The sequence below is a fragment of the Biomphalaria glabrata genome, chromosome 7 (genome assembly GCF_947242115.1).
Source record: "Biomphalaria glabrata chromosome 7, xgBioGlab47.1, whole genome shotgun sequence".
Taxonomy (NCBI): domain Eukaryota; kingdom Metazoa; phylum Mollusca; class Gastropoda; family Planorbidae; genus Biomphalaria; species Biomphalaria glabrata.
This window is the reverse complement of record NC_074717.1, coordinates 31204028-31214406: the sequence shown is the minus strand read 5'-3', so window position 1 is coordinate 31214406 and position 10379 is coordinate 31204028. Positions and strand designations below refer to the sequence as shown.

Here is a 10379-nt window from a genome sequence, read left to right as displayed (position 1 = left end):
TAATCTCTCTTTCTCTCTTTTTTATTTTGTTTCTTTTTCGATGGTTCTCTGTCTATAGTCTCTCGCTTGTTACGTCACACAAACAATCTACAGCATCTCTCTATTTCTCTTCTCTACACTCCAATCTCTCTATCTCCCATTCTCTCTTTGTATACTTCTCCACTCTCTTTCACTCGTATACAATCTCTCTACCCACAACTCTCTCACTTTCCATCCTGCCATTCTTTCTCTTTATATTCTTTCACTTTCACTTTCAACCTTCTCCATCTCCTTATATTTCTATTCTTTCTCTCTCCTCTCTCTATCTCTGGGAGGGGGGGGGGAATGCAGTACTGTATGCGGTCCTCACGCTTCAGGGACGTCTCAGTCTCAGTGTCTAGTTGCAGCTATTAAAGTATATATATGTCAGTGTCTAGTTGCATCTATTACAATATATATATATGTCAGTGTCTAGTTGCAGCTATTATAGTAAGTATGTTAGTGCGTTAATGACTGTCAGGGGCAGGTATGGTGAGAGTGATTGTGTTGTTTCTTTGAACTATTTAAGTATGAGAGAGTTATATCCCTTTGTTTATTTCTTTCCCCCCCCCCCCCCAGGCATGAATGTGAACAGTAGACACGTGATGTTTTTGAATGGGAGTTTCCCTTGGTCGATAGAGTGAAATAATTGGTAGTTAGTTGTATTCTGTTCCTGGACTGGTGTTGTGTGTATCAAATATACATTGAAGTTGATGTCACTATTTGTGCTCTTTTGATTACTAAGTAGTAAAGTATCATTATTATTTCATGGAGTGAGGGTTATTCTGGAGTTGGAGTTAAATATATTTAGCAGTAATTGTTCCTAATTGTATAACAATTCTCAAGCCCCTATCGAGCCACAGGAACCAAGTCCAGCCAAGCCTAAAGTGAACCCTGACAATGACATTAGATCTATATTGATGAAGTTAAATGTTGCTATTTCTGAGACGCTGATTTATGATGGTTTTAGGAAGTTAAGACCATAACACCATCCCTGTTGGACAAGTTCAATGTATATCGAACATTTTAATAAATTCCTAGTTATATATGGCAATATCTCAACATAGCCCAGAAGATTCTCGTTGTCTGTCAGAGGGCAGTGCTCCTGCAGTCCTGCCACATCACCAGAACATTTCTTAGTAAACAATGCTAAAGGGAGACTACAATGAATTTTGTTTCTCTCTAACGAAGCTCGACCTTGGCATTGCAAGAGAATGAATATTAATTCATTTTTAACATAATAATAATCATATTTTTTATTATTGGCGAGGAGATTTGTTTTACAATTGTGAATTACAAAGTGAAAAAACTAATTGCTGTCATTTATATATAAATGGCTGGGTTTAGCTCTCTTTCTGCTATATAAAACGAAATTAATTATTTATTAATAATTGATTATCTAATTCGTTAATTTTTTATTGATTCGTGTATTATCCTCGACTAAGAATAATTACGCAAAATTTCAACTTTATCCGAGAATGGGAAGTGGGAGAAAAAAAGGTGTAAAAACGTAATAAGGGGATTAAATCCATACATGCATCCATATCTCTTATTAAGTAGCATTTATTCCCCTTACTTCCATATCAAACAAAACAATTGATCACTGACATTTAATTAATTGGTTAATTCTTTGATTGATTCATGTCTTGTCAGGTTCAATGAATGCTTCGTGCTAAGTTTTAACTTGATCCGAGAATGAGTAATGAGGGAAAAAACAAGTTCAAACTTTTTACCAGACAGACAGATGGATATGCAGACAGACAGACAGACAGACAGACAGAGTGAGTTGATAGAAGCTTTATAATAAATAGAATCAATTCCCATTTTATGTTCAAATAATAGACTTAACTAAACATTCATATTTTATTTGTCGTTGGTCAGTTTGCGGATCGAACCTAAGACATTCAAGTTATTAGCGAAACGTTCTATCAACTTAGCTGAACATCCTACTAGGTGCGACTTTTCAACTTGAAATTTATGGGGTATTTGTGTTTTTATTTGTGACTTGTAGTTTGGACCATGCCGTGAAGAAGGTGGCAGCTAAAAGGTATTGAAATAAAAAAATAGCGGCAAAAAAATAATGAATGTTGTTTAAATCATCCCTAGATCGTGCATCATTCTGTGCAGAAGATGATACAACACAATCTAGAAATAACTAGATGAGACATTGGCAAATATCCGGAAATGCGCAGAAGTTCAAAGTTGAAGATTATGGATGTCATGAATGAACACTTCAAATAAAAACTTTATAACCTGAATTCATTGCTACTATATAAGAATATAATGATTGGTGAGGGGGGGGGGCAAAGGAATATAGATATTTTTTTAAGGAATAAATTCGGTGATGGACACGTTGAAAAACATATTTCTAAAATCAATTTGAGGTTCTGAAACCAAATTTTTATGCAAAGTAAATCTGACATTCTGTTCCTTCTATGTGGCCTAGAATGGCCTAGAAGAACACGCACGCGCACTGGCTACTCAGCCCCTGAGGTCATCGCTCGCGCAGTTATAATCATGCAGTAACCGAAGGCTGTAACCATCGGTCCGAAGGGGCCAGCTAATCAGCAGCCAATGTCCGCAGCGGTCAACACTGGTCATCAAGCTTTCATGTCTCTGTCCAGTCCTGATTTAAGGAGGACAATCAGGCTGGATATCAACGCTAATAGAACCCAATAAATTTTGACTTGTTTTCGGAAACCTCTTCGGAGCGAAAAACAAAATTATAGCAGCCCGGACTATATTTTGGTATTCCCCTTGAGCCTTTAGTATCACAGCTTGTGTTTTAGGTTGATTTTGATAAAATATGTTCCCTGTCTTAAATGTATTCCCTGTCTTAAATGTATTCCTTGTCTTAAACATGTTCCCTCTGAATAATAATTTGTCTAAGGGTGAGTTTGAAAAGTTTTTAAATCAACGTTAAAAATATTTGAGATTAGGCCTAAATATGTTCTCGGTCTTGAATATGTTCCCTGTTTTACACATGTTCCCTGTCTTAAATATGTTCCCTGAGAAAACATGTACAAAGGAAAGGGCTGCGCTAAAGAAAAAGATGGTGGATACCATGTTAAGAGATTTTGGTTCAAAATAAAATTAACGGTTCCCCTTCATCCCTTGCGATCCACTGAGACATATTAAAGCTCATATATTTCTTTGGCGAAGGTTAAAGATGGTGTCATAAGACTAGCACAAGAACTCATTGTCTTCACCGTTTGTCAGGAACCCATTTGAACTCTGTAAACTCAGGGGCCATCCTAAAAGTTCCAAAGCTCAAAACCACGGACTTCGTCAGGAGTCGAACTCGCTAGCCAAACGCTTTACCAGCAGGCTGTGTGCCCTGACATTGCGTTACGGTTGAAATATGAACTACAAGAATGAGACGCAGTGAAACAAAATGAGAACAATGAGCCGGTACACCTTGAGATATGGACACAAATGTACACTTGGACTGGGGAGAGAGGGGAGTTGACTAACAGCTGGATAGAGGAACCTTTGTGTGTGTCTGTGTGTGTGTGTGTGTGTGTGTGACCACTGTCTGTGTTGGCTGATGTAATTTTGACAACACGTACAGTGTATAACGGTTGATTTTAATTAAGTTTTTCTATCTATCTATCTATCTATCTATCTATCTATCTATCTATCTATCTATCTATCTATCTAATTAACTAGCTTTTTGTTTGATCTGATGTACAGAATAAGGAAAGTGTTCACCTGACTCTCTGCCGATATGGAGGAAGTACATTAAAACGTAGTTAAAAACAAAATACAAATAAAAACAAAAAAAAAACTTACATGAATTGCATAGATTATTTTGAATTAATCATGTAATTAATTTTTAATTGATATAATTTTATCCTATCCTATCCTATCTTTATCTTATCTTATCTTATAGATTGCAGACATAGTTAAAAAAATAGATAATTATGTCTAAGACAATATAAATAATAATAAACTTGTGCGATTGGAAATAATTTTATTAATTGTTTTTGTTTAGCGCAGTTATCAGTGCTGGGGGTGTGTTATGGTCTAATCACTTTTGAGGACCATTGGAGGGGTTGGGGTGGGTGAAGGTGTCGTCTGCGAGAACGTTTTTGTGCTGCCTTAACAACAAAAAATTAAAAGTAGCTGAGCAGTAATTCGAAAACAAAAGAAACGAGGTATCTAGCATTCATGATGCTAGATTGTAAGAGAACAAACACTTATTGTGGTTTGTACTAATAAAAGTAGAAGTTTTTGGGTTATCTTTTGTTAGTTTCAAATTTTTAGCCAACGACCTATACCTCTACGCAAAGCTTATCTTCCATTGGCTAGTACTGTCTCTATACAAATAAAATTAATTTACTATGACTAATTTATTAAATATTTGTTAATTTTTCTATTCAGTCAGTGTTGTCATCGATAATGAATAATTGTGTAAAAGTTTGAACTTGATCCGTGAATGGGATGTGGGAGAAATAACGTGCACGTGATTTGTAGCAGACGGGCAGAGTTGAAACAAGCTTAACAATAAATGTGTAAACAGTTGGACTGCTAAAGGTTATAAGCCATTCTTTATACAAACATCAGCTACCAGTGAGATGTGTAGTTGGCAATCGTCATCTCTCAATTTAGCGTCCTTGACATTGCATATTTGCCTATTTATTTTAAAATCTCTTCCAATCTTCCCCTTTTCAATTTTAGTGAATTTCTTTTGATTACCTTATTTCCATCCCCCCAGTTATCAATATCGCTTCCTCTTCTTTTTTAACGTTACGTTAATATGTTGCTTTTACATGTAGACTGGATCTTAAAAATCACAATACAAAGAGCACACTACTGTGATTAGCATTAATAGCGAGAGTCCCTAATGTCAGATATAGCATAAACAATGGATCTCATGGATATCTTCTATACAAATTATGTAATCCATAGTGTCTGTCACGTGATACGTATTTCTCATTGTTTTATCAATATTATGACGTGGCTAAATGTACGTGTTTATTTACGATTGGTGAATGAGGTCCATTTGTAAATTTAAATAATTGGTATATTGGAAAATATAAATTTAAAAACAAAATCGTACTGATAAAATATTAATATTGTATGTTTTTTAAAAAATCTGACACATTTTTTCTCTCTCTTTTTATTTAATTCTCTATTTTCAAGTCTTAAATTTTAAGGACATCAACTTCTCGGCAAGGGAAGTAATTTCTGCTGTTCATAATAATTTGATGAGGGCCAAGGGGGTACTGTGTTTTATGTTGGACACCCCACAATCTTGTAATGACATGTGTTCGAGATGGAGATTGCAGGAGCTGGGAAGATGGGGGGGGGGGGGGGGGGACTTGGAAGCTGAATGAAAACATTGTGATAAAATCGATAGTGACGTTTTCGTTCGGGGTTAAACAAGAAAAACATAGCAAATTATTCTTTAAAAAAGACAATACTTCCTTTATTCAACTTACAGAGTGATTGTTTTTCTCTTAGTAACTAATAAATGTTTGATTAAAAAAAAAAAGAAAAAATTATTAAGTACTATCCGGATATGACCCGCTTTGACTCGCTACCTCTGACGGGCACCATTTGCCTTATATCCCACTCGCAAAATTTTAGTCTTATCTTTGTGGAAGTCAATCTTGTGGAAGTCAATTTTGTGGAAGTCAATTTTGGGTTCCTCTCTATCAAGGCTTTCGTCATTTCTTGTATGCATTTATTTATTTGTAGCTGCAAGTAGTGCGTTATCGGCGAAGTCAAAGTCCGTTATTTGGTTATTGTCACGCCATGGAATACCGAAGGCAGTTTAGATAATATACATAGTTATTCATGTGCCTCGGTAGCGCAGTAGGTAGCGCGTCAGTCTCATAATCTAACTGTAGTTCGGAGGAATCTGAAGGTCGTGAGTTCGATCCTCACCCGGGGCATATCGTTTTTATTTTTTAAAAGCTTATATCAAGTCCCTGTCTGGTACTAATTTTGTACACACTATTTCAGCCATTCTTGGAATATGTTGATATTTTTTGCCCATAACAACATCAGTCAATCGAAAAATTGACCAATTTTTTGATCAATTAGTCTCAAATAATTACTTTAGTTTTTATATTGAATATATATATAAGAAGGCGATAAGATATAGCCTTGTGTAGAAAATTAGGCACAAGAATTGCATTATCACAATTTATAGCTAAAAGTAAAATAAAATAATTCAATGTTGATGTAAAGATTATATTAAAGACTATAGGCCTAGACCTATGTATATTAATCAAATATTAAGAAAACTTTGTATAAAATCACCATTTTCACAAAAGATTTTCAATCTAAAAAAATACATTGAACTACATAATCAGATATTCGATATTTCTATAAGAATCAAAAGGCTAAATAAAAGTTATTAAAAAAAAACCTATTATGCACTAGTAAGTAGAAAGTCGCAACTGTGCACAATTTATTCCATTTTTTTTTTATTTCAATAAACGGGCCTCATTTTAACTATACTTTTTTAGCCCGTAAATTAGTGTACCTGTTACAATGAAATTTCACGGCTCGGTCTCTCTTTCCTTCTCTCTCCCTTTCTCTATCATTTCAATTTCCGGAACCCCCATTTTGTTTTTTAACCTGCGCATCGTAATTTCTCCAACATAGACTTTTGACATGATTTGGAAAGACCCGCTTTATAATTCGCCCCCGACACATACACACACTCCTATTTTGGGCCCGTTAGTCACACTTGTATTTATCCGCTCCCCCCTTTCCCCCGCCAACAACAAAAAGCTAGTCCTTCGTACACTCTACGACTTTACTTCGGCTTCTCAATGCAATGACATTTCGACTGTGACCCCTTCAATGCAATTACATTTGGACTGTGACCCCCTCAATTTGATTACTTTTTATGCCACCTTTAATCTTAATGCAAGCAATGTGTGATATTAAACACCAAATATTATTCTTCATAACATCAGTTTCAGGCCTAGAAAAAAAAAAGCATTTTCCGAAGGCCCCAATGGAATGCCACATTCCCATTCCCCTTAGCTTGGTATTTTGTTCTCTAAATTAAAAGAAGTATCAATTTGGTTTTATTAATTGTAATAGTTTATTAGACCTCTTTTGAATGTAGCGAAATGACAATAGATCTAGATTTATCTTTTTAAGATAAGATAAGAAGATAATTTTTATTGATCCAATCAAATGGAAATTCAGTTTGACTACAATTGACAGCCTCAGCGTAACTACTGTACAATAACATCATAGATGCAAATACGAACAACATTCACACACGAAACACATACACACACAACCAGCGCTTTATAAATTAGACTTCTATGTACTTCTCGATGACGACAGATGATCTTGTAACACTCTGACCGAAAGTGGGATGAAGGAGTTTTAAAATCTTTCTGTTTTAGTCCTAATGGAAAGGAGACGACCACTTCGCTCAGATCTGATGTAACAGTGGTTTAATGGGTGCAGGTTGTCTTTAAGAATCGTGTTTTGGAAAGGCATCTAATGCTATTAAGTTATTGTTTTTTTTTACATTTACCACTTCTTTCTCTCTCTCTCTCTCTCTCTCTCTCTCCCTCCCTCTCTCTCTCTCTCTCTCTTTCTCTCTCTCTTTATCGAAAATAAAAAATAAAAAGATTAGTTTGTTTTTTTATTTAGACTGCGTCTACTTTTGTGGAGATACCGAACATAACATACAAAGGTTTAATAGAAAGATTGGGGTTTATCGTGAATAGCACTTGGGTAAGTTGCGAATATGTCAAAACCTTTTAATAATATATTCTTATTTGTACGAAGCTTATATTAACTCACTCTAGACCTGCACTGTTTGAGAAGACTCTAGACCTGCACTGCGCCTCTCTTACTCATGTGAACACCTCTCTTTCTCCTCTTTATTTTATTCGACCTCTCTTAGTCTACTCTAGAAGACGTTTAATTATATCCGTACTTCGAAGATGGACAGTAATAACAACCAAAACTCAATTAAACTGACCCCTAAGTGAAGGTCATCAAACACTTTGAGGGGAGGTAGTTGGGATGGGGGTCGGACCCGTCCATTCAGTGACCGGTGATTAGTCCTTAGCGCTGGTCATTTGGAGGTCCAAGAGGGAGGACGCTAGGGCGTTTTGTTCACAGCTGAGGCCAGTCTGTGCCTGGTCCAAAGGAGAAACCTGACCCCAGTAATGGACGCGATGGATTTGATCCCACGGGTCAGGCGCAGTTCTGAGAACTTAACACCATCCATTGTGAGCGTGCAAGAAAGGGAGTAAAGGACATTTTGTAGGGAATAAAAGTAAATGTGTTCTGGAGTCAGAAGTCGATGGTTATTAAGTACAAAATAGCATTAGGAGTTGTTTTTTTTTAAACAAGAGAGATGGAGAAAGGGAGATAGATCGAATGGGGGCGGGGGGGAGGAGATTTCTGGAGTGTGTGGTCTGAAAAGAGAGTAAGAGAGAAATCTGGAGAAAAAGATTTCTGGAAAGAAAGAGAATGATGTGAACAGAGGTGGAAAGAAATATGGAGAGGGAGAGAGAGAGAGAGAGAGAGAGAGAGAGAGGAGTATGGAAAGATAAGAGAAAGTAAGAGAAAATAATTAAGGGAAGAGATATCGAAGAAACACTTACAGGGTGTTGAAAGAGAAAAAGTTGTTTAGGAAACGGAGCAAGATAGAAAGTGAAAGAAAATAGAAAGAAGAGATAGAGAGAGAGAGAAGATACGAGACACAGGTCACCGCTAACAACTTCAGTGACAGTGAGTTCCACCCACTTCCGCCACCACTGCAGCACTGCATCAGTTTTCATGTGGACATCTTCCAAGCCATAAGGAGAACAGAATGGTTTGGGGAGGGGAAGGCATGAGTTAATAGAGGTCAAGGATCACACCTAATGGCTAAGGCGTCGCCCAGTCGAGTGTTTGAAATGCGGTGCCCAGTTTGCGTGGGGCGGTGGAGGCGAACTCTAGAGGGAGCGTGGCAGTAGTCAGGATTGATCAGTTCTAAGGATTGATTAACAAAGACCGACGTTGGTATGGATAATTGTGTTGATAACGAGACAATGACTGAAACCGTTGTCTAAGACAACATTCTCTTCCCCTCCATTTCATTAGACTTAGTCCAACTCGGACATCTATCAAATGTTGACCTTAAGTCTTAGATTCAGTTGTAGTTTGGTTAGAGATAACAGTCACGTCAAGTTCGAATCCCGGCGAAGACTGGGATTTTGAATTTCGAGTTGTTTTTTGTATACGCCCCTGTGTGCCCCAGCTCTGACAGGTACCTGACTTACGTAAGGGAAGTAATAGCGGTTGGTACTTGTACTGGCCTCATGAAACTGATTACCTGTAAGTCATATCAACGGACCAGCTTCACACCTTATATCGCAAAGTCTGAAAGCGTACTTTAAGTATTATTACAATACCTCTAGTTAACTCGTACCCTCCTGGAAACCAAATCCAAAAGCCTTCTTGGTGGGAAACTAAAAAAAACCTGGGTGGGCACGGATCTCGAAAGCGGCTCTAACGAATTTCCTATAACTTTTATAGTTTTGTATTTTGTTTTCTTTTTTAAATCTAACATTCATTAGTTATTTAGTGAAAATTCCAGTGACATAATAATATATCACTTTTAAAGACAGTTACTAGCACGAGGCTCTCTATCACTTAACCTAATGACAGTGAGACGTTCAACAAACAACATTTAGCCACGTGATAATATTGATAAAACAATGAAAAAAAAACTGTCACGTGACAGCCTGTGTGTATTACGTAATTTGTATAGGAGAGATCGAGAACCACGTGGCTAAATGTTGTTTGTTTACGATTGTTGAATGAGTTATGAGGTCCATTAAGAGTGAAAAAAATATGTATTTTGATTTAATAATAATCCTTTTTCTATTTATTCATTATTATCATTTTATTTGTTAAAAAGGTTTAAAAAATAAAACTAAGAGTAAAGTTTGTCCCTAGAAAAATCTTACCATCAGTTGGGGCTATTTTGATAGCAAAAAGCAATATAAATCTATATAAAAGAAGTTATTTGTTTGCTACTTTACAGAAAAGGCCATTGATTATGTGTAGCCTCGGTAGCGCAGTAGGTAGCGCGTCAGTCTCATAATCCCGTCACTGTCCGAGCCATCTGAAGGTCGTGAGTTCGATCCTCACCCGGGGCATATTTTTTGTAACATTTAGAAGACCTTTTTAGCGGGAATATTTTGGGCAGCAGAAGACGTCAATAGAATGATGGTGTTGAGCACGGTAGAATCTGGTCAATTTTAAGTAAAAAAACAACTAAATATTAAATCTAATAGTAATATGAAATAAAACAAACCCAATAATCTAGCAAGGCACATTCCTTTTTCTATATACTTGGACCACTTTGTAAAAATACTTCA

At 36.4% G+C, this 10379-nt stretch overlaps 2 non-coding genes across 2 annotated transcripts; both read left to right on the top strand.

Annotated features, from left to right (window-relative positions):
* The first annotated feature begins 5824 nt into the window (after positions 1-5824).
* Trnam-cau (transfer RNA methionine (anticodon CAU)) lies at positions 5825-5918 on the top strand. Its single transcript has 2 exons — positions 5825-5861; positions 5883-5918. It is a non-coding gene; the product is annotated as a tRNA-Met (tRNA).
* A 4146-nt stretch (positions 5919-10064) lies between these two features.
* On the top strand, positions 10065-10157 carry Trnam-cau (transfer RNA methionine (anticodon CAU)). Its single transcript has 2 exons — positions 10065-10101; positions 10122-10157. It is a non-coding gene; the product is annotated as a tRNA-Met (tRNA).
* Positions 10158-10379: the final 222 nt, after the last annotated feature.